General features: G+C 36.5%; 1 long non-coding RNA gene across 2 annotated transcripts in view; it reads left to right on the top strand.

The window, feature by feature from the left end:
• Positions 1-13857: 13857 nt before the first annotated feature.
• Positions 13858-17147, top strand: part of LOC132371538 (uncharacterized) — a 49859-nt gene continuing 46569 nt past the window's right edge. For both annotated transcript variants that reach the window (XR_009504870.1, XR_009504869.1), the window contains exon 1: positions 13858-13948. This is a non-coding gene — a long non-coding RNA (uncharacterized LOC132371538). The remainder of the gene's footprint in view (positions 13949-17147) is intronic.

Below are 17147 nucleotides of genomic sequence, written 5' to 3'. Positions count from 1 at the left end.
TAGTTGGGTTGTTTATATTTAAAAGTAGAGTTATACCTTTATATACTTCATACAACTTAATATGTCACTTCTCAAAGTTCTGTAGTATGTACAATTACTAATTAGGTTGATGGGGGGGTATTTCAGGAGTTTCACCAACAATCATTGATTTGCTCTTAATTTAAAAATCAGAGAATCTCTAAATATGAGATTTCATTTTCTCTTGAACTTATAAATGTAGTATTATAACATGTACCAAGTATATTGGCTAATAATTGTTTCATTAGTTAGGGCACTATATTACTTATTGTATCTGATGAGTGTTCTACCTAAACTCTGTTACTGTATTTTTAATGAGGAACATTATTACTCAGAACAATAACAATAAAAAATCCTGTAGAAGTTTAATAAAAAAATCACAAATGCAAAAAGTCACATTTAAGGTTCTGTGACTTGTGATAATTGATATAGATTACAGTGCTCCTTGATATTCTATGATCCCATGTATCTAAAAGACTTTAATTTACATTTTACTATAAATGCTTAAATGAAAACAAAAATTTGTATTTATCTTAATAGTAATGATTAGGAAATATATTAATCAATGACCTCTTAATTTATTGAAAATAGTTACTTTTCATACCTAGTCAAATTTAATATATTAGTAGCTGGCATATCTTGACTAGTAGGGGAAGCAGATATAGATACAAGAAAATGCAAATTTTAAGATAAAATTGTTTTCAGGCCTAATTTAAAAAAAAGTCTGTCTGCAATGGATATTGGTTCCACTCTTCCATTATGACCCAAGACCAAAACATTTAGTTTCAGCAGCATGATGAGAATTAAAACTCATTACACATGAATGATTTACTGATATCAATGAACGAATTCTTTGGTAGGGGTTATGAAGTCATAACCTCAAGAGAGATAAGGAACCTAAAGTACAAAGGCTCAAAATTTCCATTCTTTCAGGGAACATCTCTCCTTTACTCTAGTCAAAGCCAGAGAATCTGTGAAGAGCCTCCTTAATACTACAGTTGGTGAACATCCTTGAACTAGGGATGAGTTCTGTGCACCATGTTCAATTATGGCTGTTGATACAACTCTGCCCAGCAGGGCAGTTCTGGTGAAACTGTTCATTCCCAAATTAAGATGGGTTTCTGTAGGTTTCAGGGAGGGAAAAAAATACTTCAAAATAATTAAGTCAGAAGGATCTCTGGGATTCTATTTAACAAACATATATGCTGGCTTCCACAAAATGATTTTCCTGTTTAGGTGAGCCATTCAGTTGAAAAATGAAATAGGCTATAATAGCATTTTTGCTGCTTAAAATTTCATTACAATGGCTCCCGTCCTACTTTTCCCAGTGGAATGTGAATTCTTACACTCAAAAGCCAAAACAAAAAAACAGTAAAACGAAAAACCCCCCAAAACACACACACAACAAAAAACTGTTTTGTGACTTTAGAAGTTACAAACTGTTTTAACTGATCTGGCTCTGAGGTGCGGTTGAAACGGAATATTCCTTTAGCCAGTGGCACAGACGGGTATTTCTGGATGAGATTCTGCCCCCTCGTAGTGGAATGTGTTGCACATTTTGATTCCCTGGCATGCCTACACTATCACCCATCTGTTAACATGGCATTGATCCTAAAAAAAAATGTGGTTTGCCAGGTTCCAGAAGTCCTAGGTGTCTGGCATATGTATACATTTCTAAAGGTATTTTCCAGAATTTAAAAAAAAAAAAAAAAAAAAATGAGTTTAGCTTAGGGTGTTTTCTCCTAGAGAATAGTTTCGTTGGTGGGCCACGACAGGCAATTCTATCACTGATATATAATTATATAATTTTAGGTATAAATATCCTTACGTTTGATATTGGGAAATTTACATGTGGAAAAAATGTCGTTGAAACTTAGAGCAAATGTTAACTCGTCTTCTGTATTAAAAATCCTTGTTCGTTGTAGCTGCTCTCTTTCATGGATGCCTATATTTGTGATTCATGTTAATTGTATCAGTTCTACCACGTATTCCATAAGGTGATGTGTTAAAGAATGGAGCATCCGAGAGGACTGTTGTGACCAATTTTGAGATGGAAATCCGTACCCCATAAACTTGACAGGATAGTGTTGATTGCCTGAAGTGAAAAAGTCCAGAAATGGCTTAAGTTAAAGGCAGATGATGAAAATCCTAGAGAGCCCTGCAGCTCCCAGGGGGCCACAGGATAATTTGGCTCCCAAAGAGAAGACATCCTGTTGTTGCATACCTACAGGACTCTGGGTGGCAGCTCTTTTCCCTCTTACATTTCCTGGTGTTTTGTTTTTGTAAATGCAGTTTCTTGCAAACGAGGGTGTCTCCATGCAGATGTCCACATTGCAGTTGTTTTGTAAAATGAAACAGTATTAGAGGAACCTGGGAGACATAAAATTTGGAGAGGAAGTTCCTCCGTGTGCTTCACTGTTTAAGATTAAATCAAGTAATATAAAACATTGTAGACACTTACAGTTTTGGTATACATTTTGCAAGATGCAGCATTTTGAGTTATAGCACTAGGAAAAAAATCCTTTATCTTTTTAAGAATACTGGCTATATATTGAAAACACGAGCACCTGTTGCATATACATGTATTGAAAATCATTGATATTCAATCTACTTAATAGACCATTTTCAAAAAATCAACTTCAGATACTTTATATATGTTCATGGACATATTTGAGATTTTCAATTTTTGACCACATTTGAGTTAAATCCTTTATCATTTTTTAACTTTGTATGCTGGTTCCTATATTAAATTCTGAAGAACTAAGGTATAATAGAAATTCCAAATAATATTCTATAATTATCAGATCATATTCCATAAAAATCATCACCATCATAACTACATTCAATAATGTATTTATTTTGTAGTGTTAAAAGGTTATTGAGTTATTGGAGGTAAACAAGAGATTTTTAATACAGTTCCATGGAAAAGATAGTCATGCTTAGAGACTCATTGGTAAGAAAAAGTCATTTTATCACAATTATATTTATAATAAGAGTTAAGAATAAAAGCAAGCTCAGTGGTGGTAGGCATGGGTCTATTTACACCCTGCTCTTTCACAGTAGCACAAAACAAATTAAGAGGTTTTAATCAACACGGAAAAGTTCTTTCCAAATCCAAACAGCTGGTCTGAATAATTTATTCACTTTTTAATTTAAACAGTCTGCTTTCATTTTTTTCTCCTGTATTGTTTCTATTCTAGAAACTACAATGTCCCATCTCCAGGTTGAGAAACATGAACCTGATTTCCCTGGTAGAGGGAAGTGTGATGTGAAATAAATATGTGTTTGTACGTTACAGATGAGAAGGAATTAAATGTTACTAAACTGAAGGGTAAAATTAAATGTCTATTGAGAGTCCCTGCACAACCGTACTATTCAGGACACACACAGTCAAAGGACTAACTGCTGGTTTTGTGCATGTTTCAACTCAAGGCTTTATATTTTTACTTCTCAAGTTTTTTTTCAGTAGGTATGTTGATGAGCAAAACGTAGAAGAGTCGGTGATATGAAGATATGTGCTTTATGCTGAGTTTGTTCAGAAAAAAAAATTTATAGCTATTTCCATGACAATTTAGGAAGGACCTGGGATGACGTGTTGAATGTAGCTCCCTGAGCATCTGTTGGTTTTCAGTCTTTGTTCAAGCAGAGTAAGGGTCAAGTATTAGGACAGACTGGCTACTCAAGTGACTCATTCTGCCTCCCTATTATTCCAAGTGGATAATTCATTCTTCGCTCTCCATTTGAAGACATTGATGAAGAGTTGGACAGGCAAAGAGTAGAAACGAGACTGCTTTTTAATGAACTCAGGGCTCTTTCTGTATATACAAGGTGGGGCAAAATGCACTAAGATCGTTTCTTTTAAGGCGGATGCACTGGTGTGGAGTCATTAGCCCTTCCAGAGCATTAGTATCCTTGCAGGAATAAGTGTTTAGACTTTCATGGTGCTGATTTTGAAGGCTGTCACTCATATGGATGAAAATAGTTTGACGTCCATTTTTTCTACCCTCCCCCCACTGCTGTTCCAAGTTTTATAATGTCATAGCTAGAATGTATCAGGGTATACGTCTAACCAAGAGATAATGTAGGATCAGGGCCGGAGAGAGCATAGACTTTGAATCAGAAGATCTTGATCTGAATCTAGGATCCAGCATTTACTAGTTGTGGGGCTCTTGGGAGTGTTAGTTACTTTCTCTAAAGCTCAATTTCCTCTTCAACAAAATGGGATAATAACAGTGCCCAACGTAGAGTCAAACACAATAACAAGTATGAAGTGCTTGACCTTATAGCTGGCATAGAATAAGCACTTAATAAATCTTATTTTACCAAGATATTTTCCGGAGAAATGCAACTTCAACTCCCACAAGGATTCTTAAAATACACCTTCATAAGTAGCTTTCCCCTAGTTTAAGATTCAAACTTAAACTGAGCTTCTCGAGACTATAAAAATATGTAATATCTTTCCCTTTTTGTCTTTCTCTCTCTATATATTTATATGTAGACCATACACGTTTGTACGTATATATAAATATAGTCTGTGTGTGTATTTTATAATATATACTTTTTTTTGATTGCTAGAGGAAATTCTATGACTTCACACAACTTGAATTTATGAGATTGTTAAAGGAACCATGGGAATAATATTGGGGTGAAGAGAGGAGAAAAAGAATTAGTGGAAAATCAACTCCTCAATGGAGTGCAGTAATGAAATTTGTATATGAAACTTGTTATTCTGTCTTCTTCCTGGAAAACTTTACTTTTTCTGCAAGAAAATATCACCTAGGAAAATATTCTTTCTCAGTCTCCCTTGTTAATATAGTCCCTTGTTGCACACGTAGAGGTACAATAGTTTAATAAAACAAAGAGTGACTTGACGTTTCCAGCACTCGGTTGTTTGTGTTCACCTGTGACATTTACAAGTGAAGACATACAGAGCCTTCTTTTGTTTCCTGGATAATCGCTCAGGTGTTAAAGAAGAAGTTGATTCAGTTTTAAATGGTATGATTTCCTCAAGCCTTGGAAAAGTAATTGATGGATTTTCTTCTTCTTTTTTCCATAGCTCAAATATACACACTGCAAAGTCATGTCTAACTGTTTAATTTTACAAGACTGAAAATATTGGATTTAAAGCTTAGGTTTTAGTTGAGGTTTATTCTTGGTGTCCAACCCTGTCTAAACTTTCACAGGCAAATCGGAAATGAAACACAGTTGAAACTAAACCAACCCTTTTCTGCCTGCAAAGGGACCTTAATATTTCATTTTGTGTTTTCAGATGGAATCTAATGAAAACGTGATTTTATACAGATTCCTTGTGTCAGTTATTCCCTGTATCCCTTCTAAACTTATCTGTGCATTCAACGTGAAGCTTCATTAAGGATCAAGCCAAGTAGTCTTTAAAAAGTACAGGGTTTTTGGTGATAGACAGATGGTGGCTTTCATGATGTCAGGAAGTGTCAGATATTATGGTTGGCTTCGGAATGGTGGCTACGATCCAAACAGATTGGGAAACAGACAGAAAGAGCAAGAACACCATTTGTTTTATTTAGATACATTGTGAACAGAAGGAAGCAAGACAGAGCATACTTTTACACATCTTTTTTCCACTCCTTGTGAAAACAGTTTAGGATCTGTTATGTTATATTAGCCCTTTCATTATGCAAAAACATGTGAAAGCCAGAGACGCTGGTTAGAGGATTTGTCTCATTGTAATTTTCTATGAAGTTTGTTTATTTTTATTTTTGCAGAATGTGATTTTTTGAAAAACTTCCCTCTCCTTGGGAATATCAAATGCTTGAAACAGAGAACTGAGACGTAGCCCTTTAGAAGGGCAGTACTGTTAGGAGAGTATGAAGAGAGTATTGACTTCGTGACCCAGATGAGGGACTCTCAGAGAATACTGTCAAAAAATTGCAGTTCCTCAAATGAAGGTGCTTCTTCATGAAGAGCTGTAGATCTATTTCTGTAAGGATTTAATTCACATTGGCAGCCAGAGGGCAGTATCAGCTCCAGACAAATAATGTTGGGTCTAGTTACAGGATTAAAGTTAAGTATTCAGTCCTAGACCTTGGTATCAGGGCACCGCAATGTCTCAGTGGGGGACATCTTGATCTTAATCTAAAAGAACATGTAAATTTTCTGTCATATTCAACAGACAAAATGCCTTTAAGCTTCCTTTTTTGCTATTGACTTGACCTATATTCATTTATTATCATAGTATTTTACTCCACCCCTTGGGAGATAACTAGAATTTTTGATAGATTAGAGATGCAGTGTCACTATCTGCTCCACAGCTGTGTCCCTAAATCATGGTGGAAGTACTGGAAATATGGTCCCTAATGTAACTGCTTATGTATTTGAATATGAGGGACCGTATTAAAATCCTAAATAAGGAAGGATATATGTTACCCAAAGAAACTGATTGTCTTGGGTTATATAGAATCCAAGGATTTGGGACCTGGAAGGACTCTGAAAGACCATTCTACACTAGTGGTTTTCACTCTGTGCTTCATGTAGCCCCCAAGTTTCACAGAGGTGCTTTAGAGGCTCCTGTGTAGGGTGAGTGAGAGGTCAGGCCTCCAGTCTCCTATCTCTGCTTATTAATCTAAGCAGCTGGGTAAATGAAGACTCTTTCCAGCCTAGGGACAAACAGAGACTGTAATCTTGGCTTCAGAGACAAACATTCCTTTAATAGAAAAGTGTAAAGCATTTGGCTAGGGCTGAGAGTTGGGCATGACTGCATTTTAATTGCTCCCTAAGTTCAAACAGGAGTCAAATTCCGGAGAGAGTTTCGGGATAACTCTGATAGGGTAAAAGGAACTCACATACATCCTGCTTCCCTCTCTGTTCCCCCACCTCCCACCATGATTTGAATCCTGATGTGACCAAAATACCCAGAGGCTTTAAAGAGGTAGGAAGCCCTAAAAGTAAGAAATCTCAGCCATCTTCCTAGGATCATTCATAGCCTCCCCTTCCCCCCTCACCACCCGCCCCCCCCCCCCAAGAAAAAAAAAAACCACCACTGCACAGGCAATACTTCAGCCCACAAGATCTAAAGCAGAGGAGGCACGTTTTTTGGAAATGAGCTAATCCACAGCAGCATAAGACATAATGTGAATTCTTTATTGGGGAGTTTTGAAATTCACAATATACATGCTGAGTAATAGTTAACAGTTGTTAGTCATCTGTTCATAAAAATGCAAAACAAATGCTTTCTTTTGTTTGTGGAGGCAAGCATACACATTACACATTAAGGAGGGAAAATATTAAGACATCTAGTTAGTAGAAAGCCCATCCCTAGATTGTGGGTAGGGACTGGAGTAGACAGAAAAGGAAGGTTATACAAACCCTTTATGCTAAGGGCATTTCTGAATCGAGAGTTAGGGGGCGAATCTCGTATAATTTCTACAAAGTTTTGGTTTATGCAGTAAATTTTATTGCCTTAAATAAAATTAATCCTTGTTCTACCTTGGAAAGTGTCTGAACCACTTGACAGGTTAAAATTATGTTTCTCCAGAGCGTGAGTTTAATAACAGCTCTGGTTAGGACTCATCAACTGCTGAAAGAACTCTTGTAAGGAGAAATGTAACATTAGAATATTTGCTGAGGCCATTAATTTATATCATGGAATTAAAATATCTAGGAGTCATTTTAAATCTCACTTGGACTTTCAGGGGTAGCACACATTGAATCTATATTAAAGTGTGGCCCATCAGAAGAGAAAGCATTTGATATATTATTTATTGCTCAAATGTTATTTCATTATTAAGTTCCAGACAACTACATGGAGAGTTGTATGTAAATTAAGATGCCACTGCTTAGCAATTCAACTTCTTACTCGATAAGAGACTGGGGCTTTTTTTTTTTCAATGTAATTTTTTATGAATTTTTAAATTATTTTTATAGAACATGATTTGTAAAAAAAAAAAGAAAACAAATCCCCCCTTACTGGAAATATTGAGCACCTGAAACAGAATGAGCTCATTTTAAGCTTTGTAAAAAAATTCTTGCCTGATTTTGACAACAGGAAAAATAAACTTGTGACTTTACAAAAGTGGACAAAATTACTTGCCCATGTTGGTTGGGGCTAGATTCCTGGTTAAACCCAGAGATGCAGACTCCTGTCCCAGGATAATTTTGTCAAGATTACATGGGTAATTCTGTATGTTACCATTCAAATGTCAACAAATATATACACACTTACTAGTTTAAAACAACATTTTAAAACACGTGGTCAAATATATACACGCTTACTAGTTTAAAACAACATTTTAAAACACGTGGTCTGGAATTATACCTAACCTTTGTTGCATATTTCCACATCCCACACGCCTGATAATGGCATGGAATTGTTCAGTTGCATATTTACTTTATATATAGTGTACTTGTTTTATTTTTATGACACTAACCTCTTCTGAAGTCTTCATAACTTCAACCACAGAATTTTTACCCCTTCAGGGAGAAAGGGAGAATTATAGATGCTGACTGTCTCACTTCTGGATCCTTCCAGCCCATGGTAGGGAGCGCTGAACCTCTGGTAAATTGGGAAGAAGGAAAAACATCTCTGAAATTCCTTCATGTTAAGATAATAGGTAGAGATGCCATGCTAACTCTCATAGGGAGAAGAAGAAATTCATCTTTATTCTTGCCATTCAAAGTAGCCTAAATTGATACTTTAACACGTTTCCTTATGGTCTGTTTCTCTTTTTTTGATAGAAGTTTTTCTTTCATTATATCATATACAATCCCTATTTTACGTTGGAATTTAAACGGTATCCTTGAGTAGTGAGATTAGTGCTAATTTTTATGCTCTTCATTGTAATTTCCTCCAATATTCAATTTTCCCATGGTTTTGTATTTTTTTATAGTCAGGAGAAAATGCTTAAAATAACAAAAATAAGAAAGTTAATATGGCAGCAGTTTCAAGGTAGACTTGAGTATAAGAAAGTTAGGAAACATGGGACTGTTTGGGATAGACTTGAGTATAGGAAAGTTAGGAAACACGGGACTGTTTGGGATAGACTTGAGTATAGGAAAGTTAGGAAACATGGGACTGTTTGGGACAGAGACTCTTGGTAGGAAGATGGAAAAAATGAACTTCAAACTATAACATACCTGTGGTTAAGAGCTCCTGTGATGTTAGTAGGATCCATCTTCCTTGCCTACCTTTGGGTTGCCTCCCTTCTCAGACTCTATGGAGAAAAGTTATATGATTCAACCTCACAGAATCACAACACCCATTCAACAGAAGAAGCTATTTCCCAAGTAACTCAGAATGCTATCATTGAATCATATTGACTTGGATTGACTTGATTTGAGGTTTGTGCCCTGCCCTCTCCTTGAACCAGTCATTGTAGACAGGAAGGGAATAAGCTGACTGGTTTTGCTTATTTCATGTATTCAACTCCTGGATCCTAGGAGTGATGTGTATTTCATCTGAAGAACATGGCTGAGAATGGAATGAAGAGTTTACCCAAATCAAAGTTAAGATAGCTTTCCCATAAAAAGAGGGAATGTGTGAAAGGCTGTGGAAACTGTTCCTGCTAAGTCACATGAAACCTTTTCATTTCTTTTCTCTTCTTTTCTTTTCTTCTCTTTTCTTTTCTTTTTTCTCCCTCCCTCCCTCCCTTCCTTCCTTCCTTTCTCTCCTCTCTTCCTTCCTCCCTTCTTCCTTTCTTTCTTTTTTTTCCTTGACTACACATTTGCACTGAAGCAGAATTGTTTTATTAAAAAAAAATCATACATTCAAAAAGAGGGAATGGATGCCGAGAATAAAAATACGCAAATTCCGCTAGAGCCCTTATGACAGCACACTTTTCTAATGTTTTCGCATCTCATCTACATCATTGTGCCTTCGTGTACCTTCTGTCACTTCTCATCACTCATATGGTTTCAAATACTTAGCTGACTTCTCAGTTCATCTCTCTTCTGGTCTCTTCTCTTCTCACTGTGCCCCTTAGGCTATCTGATCCCCTTTGAATGCTTTAATCAGCATGTGTGTTCAGATACTTACTAAGTCTTTATTTCTATCCCAGCTTTTTCTCCTCAGGATGAGACCTTTGCATCCACATGTCTAACAGACATTTCAACTTGGATGTCCCCTAAAACTTCACTGGTCCCAAAGGGAAAGTCTTATCTACCCCTTTGAATTTTTCCTTTTCACCTTCTCTTAGGGAATGTCACCTCCTACATCCTCATTTTTTTATAATATCAGTGTCTCTCTTTCTCTGCTGCTACTATCATCTCTTGACTGCATTGCAAAACTGGTTTTCCAGCCAGCAGTGCTGAGGCTGAGTTCCACCCAGATCCACCCTTCCCTCTGGCCAAAGTTAACCGTCTAAAATCTGACCACGTCAACTCTTCACTCTAAACTCAAATGACTTTGCCATTTCGTTCAGGGTAAGCCCTACTAATGTGGTTCAGGAGGGACCATTAAGCTTTTGTCTCCCCTTAGTTCTCTAGCCTCATCTCTCATCACCCAGGCCCTGAATTATTGGGCCAAACAGTGACAACTTACAGTGGCTTGAGTGTGCTGTTTTTTATTTAATCGTCTCCAGGCATTTGCTTGTTTTATAACCTCTGCTTGGGAGATCCACATTTTAGCCCGATTATTTGCTATTTCAGGGTCATTTCCTATGGATAAACTTTTCCAATCACCTTTCATGGAGAACTGCATTATATGCTTCCACCACCAGACACCAGCTGTAGTAGAGTTTGCAGTCTTTTGAAATTCCTTTATCACTTGACTTTCTTACCCAATGGGCTAAAAATCCCTTGAGGGTAGAACTCTCTATGCCTTAGTCACAGTTGTATTTCCAGCTCCTATGACAGTGCCTGCTCTTAATTGTCTCCCAAAATAATGTTCATTGAATGTACTGTGAATGTGGCTATAGGCAAATATTTTAGCTTTATAGTCAGACTGTTACATTTCTCTGCAGATTTTTGGGACAAGTCAATCAGGATGGTCCTGCTAAAGAGGGCTGTGTTCCTTTATCTTCAGGAGTTTATTGGCATCAAATGAGACAGTTTTTTTTTTTTTTAATTAATTAATTAATTTATTTATTTATTTATTTTTGGCTGTGTTGGGTCTTCGTTGCTACGCACGGGCTTTCTTTAGTTGCGGTGAGCAGGGGCTACTCTTCGTTGCGGTGCACAGGCTTCTCATTGTCGTGGCTTCTCTTGTTGTGGAGCACGGGCTCTAGGCGTGCAGGCTTCAGTAGTTGTGGCACGTGGGCTCAGTAGTTGTGGCTTGCGGGCTCTAGAGCTCAGGCTCAGTAGTTGTGGCGCACGGGCTTAGTTGCTCCGCAGCATGTGGGATCTTCCCAGGCCAGGGCTCGAACCCGCGTCCCTTGCATTGGCAGGCGGGTTCTTAACCACTGCGCCACCAGGGAAGCCTGAGACAGTTTTTTTTGTTTTTGTTTTAAAGTACCTATAAACATCAGCTCAATAATGACAGATTGATTAGGTTTCATCTCTGAAGGGAGTTGATGGCCTAACCAAAGGACAGGAATCATTATCTTCAGGTGGTCATCAATCCCCATGAAATATCCTTCCCTACAGTAATTGCTCTTATAAATTGAAAAGTGGAAATATATATATGCAAGGCCGAAGATTTCTGTTTTCTGCCATTTCAGTTGTATGTGTAAGGCATTTCTAGAGACTTAATATTCTGTACTCAGGCTTCTCAGATTGCTTAATACAGGTTTCCACCCTCAGCTTATGTAGTGGATAAGATCTCCTCCTTCATTGCTTCTAACCCTATGATCAAAGCAACAATCAAAACCCATTTCAAGTGAATGCTATTCTGAAGGACATTTGTACATTTTCTAGCAGCCAGTCTTCCTTATTACAGCATGGCTCGGTTTAAATTTCTGGTTGCCTGTTTATAAACCATGGGGTTTTCTTATAAGAGGATTCTTTATTCTTAGGGAGGCAAACCTATACAGTGAGAGCAAAAAAACTCATATTCCAAACTAAGCATCTACTTGCTAGTTTGAAGGGTGTTTTGTTTTAAAATTATTGTTTTCATTTGGTATGAAGGCTAATGTGATTTATTTATATAAACATATATAAGGAAATCAACAGGTACATGTTTAAAAGACTATCTCATAACTGATGACTTAAATTATTAGGGTTTCTATAGATGTGTTATCAGATTTGCTTTCATGTGTAATGGCACATAACCGAAGGTCATATATTTTAACTTACGTTTGCAGCCAATTAGACTCATATCTGATCCCACTTGTGATCAATAGCAAACTTTGGTGACACAGCTGGCCACATTATATGGTGTGTAAGAGAAAACTCACTCTATGGCTGAGTGATTGGATAGTTAGCCTGGTCACATTTGCAGTAAGTTCTAAGCAACTCAACCAACATTCTTTGATCATGGAATGTGAGTAATGTGATGATCTGTGGAGAAGACTGAGTCTTTCTTTGGAAATGCGTTTCACAGGAAAGCACGTTCCCTACAGGTGTCTTTCTCTGCCTTTATTCTTGAGTAGAACAGTGAATAGAGTTAATGAATCTGGTATAAAGCCAATTATTATCAGTTAGGAAAGGAACATAAACCAAGTTAATCCATCTTTGTTTCATATCTGATATGCTCTTATACTTGGGAGGAATACTCAGATTTCTAGATTTTCCTGCTTTGAAAATTATTCAAATAAATTTGAATTTTTTTTTAAAGGAATTCCGTTTTTAAAATTATTTATTTATTTATTTATTTATTTTATTTTTGTCTGTGTTGGGTCTTCGTTTCTGTGCAAGGGCTTTCTCTATTTGTGGCAAGCGGGGGCCACACTTCATCGCGGTGCGCGGGGCCTCTCACTATCGCGGCCTCTTGTCGCGGAGCACAGGCTCCAGACGCGCAGGCTCAGTAATTGTGGCTCACGGGCCTAGTTGCTCCGCGGCATGTGGGATCTTCCCAGACCAGGGCTCGAACCCGTGTCCCCTGCATTGGCAGGCAGATTCTCAACCACTGCGCCACCAGGGAAGCCCATAAATTTGAATTTTAATTGTACAGACATGCTTTTGCCCATTGCTGTTGCCATCAAGCCAACTCAAGTGGCTTATGAACAGGGTGAATGATTGCCCCTTTGCCATCAAGCCAGCCATGATGACATGGGACTCAGTCACTCATTATTTCTTATTGTGAACCAAAAATCACCCTGTGTGCCAACCATTTTCCTTTATGTTTTGCTTTCATATGGGTTCCAACTAGCTCAGCGAATGTACTGAAAGTGTTTTAGGTTGCATCTTTCAAGGGCAATTATTTTAGATTTTTATAATCTTAAGAGCTGCTGGAGAAACCATATACATTTTTAGAAAATACCAGTGATGACGGTCAGAAGAGTATTTGAAATAGTACTAGGTGTGGAGTCAGTCAGCTTGGGTATGGATTTTGACTCTCTGAGAGTTTAGCTACTTGATTTCATACAGATCACTTTATTTTTCTAGTATTCAGTTTCTCAGAAATAATAACAGTCTCAGAGGCGTCAATGAGTATGAAGTCTTTGTAAAAGTCCTTATCATGGTGTCTGGCTCCTGGTAGGTGGGCAAGAAGCAAATCTTTTTAAATTAATAATTAATTTATAAGTAAAGAAAATAGGTTATTTTAAAAGACCAAAGCACGAAAAAGCATACATTGAAGATTGAGCTACAGATGAAGTTAGTGTAAATTAAGCAGAAGTAATGGAGTTATAAAGAATCTAATTTCAAATCAAGATCAACTACACTGAATTCCTGAGATTTTATCCCGCCCCTATTCCTAGGTTAATGTTTGCCTTAGTAAGTTTTTGTATCACAGTAAGGAAAGGATTATAGCTTTAAATACCCTTGACAAGTTGGAAAAATAAACTGCCAGATGACAAGCTGAATTTTTTGACAACAAACTTCTTTGTACAGCAAATACTGTAGAGGGAAGATCTACATAACAGTAAGATATTTATTTATTTATTTTAAGATTTTTTTTTTTTTTTTGATGTGGACATTTTTAAAGTCTTTACTGAATTTGTTACAGTATTGTTTCTGTTTTATGTTTTGGTTTTTTGGCCGTGAGGCATGTGGGACCTTAGCTCCCTGACCAGGGATTGAACCTGCACCCCCTGCATTGGAAGGCGAAGTCCTAACCACTGGACCACCAGGGAAGTCCCTACATAATAGTAAGATTTTTAAAAAGACAAAGGTTATAGCATTCTTTCTATAAGTTAACATTATAGTGTCTTCGAAATGCTATGGGGGTTATTGCAGAACGATATGAAGCAAACGAAGAATTTATGAGAATATGTAATTTAAAATCATCAGCTCTTGTATCATTTTTATGCATTATTCATTTAATAAATATTGAGAACACACAATGTGTCAGATACTGAGCTAGGTTCTGGGAATGCAAAAACCTAGACAGAAATCAGTTCCCTGCCCTTACAGAGCCATGATCCAGTGAAAAATATAGCTATTAAATACATTTTACATATGTAGTAAATTTTATGGAAGGAAAATGGAAAGACCTAACAGTATCAGTAAGAGGCCAAGGACTCAGGAGAAAGTTCCCTGTAGTCTGACATCTGAAGAAACAGTAAGTATGAACAATATCAGCGAGTGTGCATAGGCGTATGCACCTATGCACGTGTGTATGTGTGTGTGTGTGTGTGTGTGTGGTGGGGGTGTATTTTGAGAGAGAGAAGGGTTACAGAGAGAGGGTAAACTTACATTCAAAGGCCTGACGACGAGAGCCTATGTCTTTGGTCTGCAGGGGAGGGGAAGAGAATGGGGGCTGGAGAGAAGATGAAGCTAAAAAGTAATCAGAAGCAGATCTTGGAGCATCTCTTAAGCCTTCAGAAGCATTAAAGATATTTGTTAAGGAGAAGCCACTGAAGCATTTTAAGGAAGGAGGTAATATGATCAGATTTTTGTTGTTGTTAAACTCAATTTTGACAACTCTGTGGTTTGTTAAAGCGCATCCACATAAATAACAAATGGAATGCAGCACCTGGAGAAGATTAAACAAAAAAGTACTACAAATTATTTAACAAGTTAAAAGTACTTATTTTTGTTTTTTTTTTTTTCTTTCTTTTTAAATTGTGTAGGGGAAAAGGCCATAATATTCTAGGACAGTGCTTTTCAAACTATCTGTGGTAGAGGACTAGTTTCTTTTTCCCAATCTATCACAGAATGACACTTCTATGAAATGCAATAAAGATGAATTACTTAGAAAATAAACTTAAAACAGTACATACACAATTCAAGCCTCAGTTTTTTATTAGATTCAACAAGACACAAAATTGAATTTCCATAAATATGATCAGAGCAAACATAACAGAGAGAAAAGAAAGAGGGTCACAAAACCGATATACATTGCTCATTGAAAGTGTGTGGGCGATTAAAATTTCTGTACTTATCTCATGCAGACCAATGAAGAAAAATAGGCAACAAACCACAGTTTGAGAGAGTTTTGTTTTAGGAATAGTTTATATATTGATAATGATATCAAAAATTTGTTCTCCGTATTTTTTAAGGATAAGAAAAATGGAACAAAATTAAGTTCAGCAAGAAGGATTTGGATACCATATAGAGAGGCATGGAACTAAAAAAATTTTTTTTTAAAAGAAAGAAAAACACTAAACTCTTTGCCCATATAGGTCCATTATTATCATGGAATATTAAATTCCTCTTTCTATAGATACAGAATGGCTTTGTTTCATTTTGCGTGTCACACAACCCACCCAACCCAGGAGCATTACATTGACATTCTTGCAGGCAATAAGAACCAGTGAGTTTGACTTTTATTATTTTCTACAACATTATGTTATTAGTGGCCTTGTTGAAAAGTCTAATATTACTCAGTTTATGCCTGTTTTCTGCATTCTGAGAAACACAGCATGGAAAAAGTGTGATAGACCTGCTCAGTTAATACGTGCTTTTAATATGTTAGATAATGGATAAAGCAGGAGAGAGGTTTTCAAACAAGCAGCTAAATAGATATATGGATGCCAGTGGATGTTAAAACATTAGTTAAATATACACCAGCAATGAGTTTCATTAATTTGAAAGTTTTCTATTGTTCCTTAGGCATTCATTAAATTTCTTGTTAGTTCAACCCATCTTTATTGAGCATCTATTAAAAGCCTATAATTGTGTTGGGAGCCAGGATCATAGAAAATATGACCCCCTGTTTGAAAACTGCTCGTATTGTAGGGAAAAGTGTACAAAAATGTGTAATTGCATTGCGATTAACCACTGAAGAAGCTGTATCTGTAGTAGAAGTTCAGTTTCAGAAAAGACTCAAACTCTTGTACTTCCTCTCCCAGGAGTAGGCAAATAGCATTGTGTAATATAAAATGATCAGCATATGTATTTTAGGGCTTAATACAATTTCCCAAGCTCAATATCAGTTTCATCAAGCCAAGTATTCTTAAACTGGCCTTCCCAGTTTTGCTTTACTCTTTTTCCTGTTGAAACTATTCATTAGAATCTAATAATAATCAACAGGTCGTAATCAGCTGGTAATAATTTTAATAATAATGTTAATAAAAATAACTGATTTATTGTCTATTAGGTGCCAGTCACTTTATACTTTTTATTTAATTCATTCAACAACTGAGAGGTATGCCCATTTTACAGATAATGAAATTAAGGTAATTTGTCCAAGATTATCTAGCAGTTTTGTGGCAACATAAAACTCAAGCCCAGACAGTTCTGCTGCAGCATTCTCCAGTATTAGTCCATCACTGTGATTTTTCTATAGACTTCTGTCCCGATGCGCAAATCTTTTATGCTGGTGCCTACCTGCATTCCAACCCTTTACCTTCAAATAACAATAAAATCCATAACTTCTCCTGCAGGTCTTTATTTCTCTGCGTTGTCTGTTCTCCACAAAGAATCAGTTTGTTACATTATGTGGTAGAACTGATGAACTAGGCTTCTGTAAATCTGAGAGTGTATTTTTTAAGGTTGTAACCCAATTCAAATCTATTTTTGAAAGAAGGTGAGATAAATCTTGAGTATATCAATTTTATTTTATCATTGAAAGAACACATAATAAAGTTGATGTGTTCTGGTTGTTCTATAGCAAAGTATTAGAGAAAAAGTCTTTAAAAAACTATTCGTTAATCCCTATTTTCCTCAATATCATACAT

This window comes from Balaenoptera ricei, chromosome 9 (genome assembly GCF_028023285.1).
Source record: "Balaenoptera ricei isolate mBalRic1 chromosome 9, mBalRic1.hap2, whole genome shotgun sequence".
Lineage (NCBI taxonomy): Eukaryota > Metazoa > Chordata > Mammalia > Artiodactyla > Balaenopteridae > Balaenoptera > Balaenoptera ricei.
Note: the sequence above shows the minus strand (reverse complement) of the source record. Positions and strands in the feature narration are given on the sequence as shown.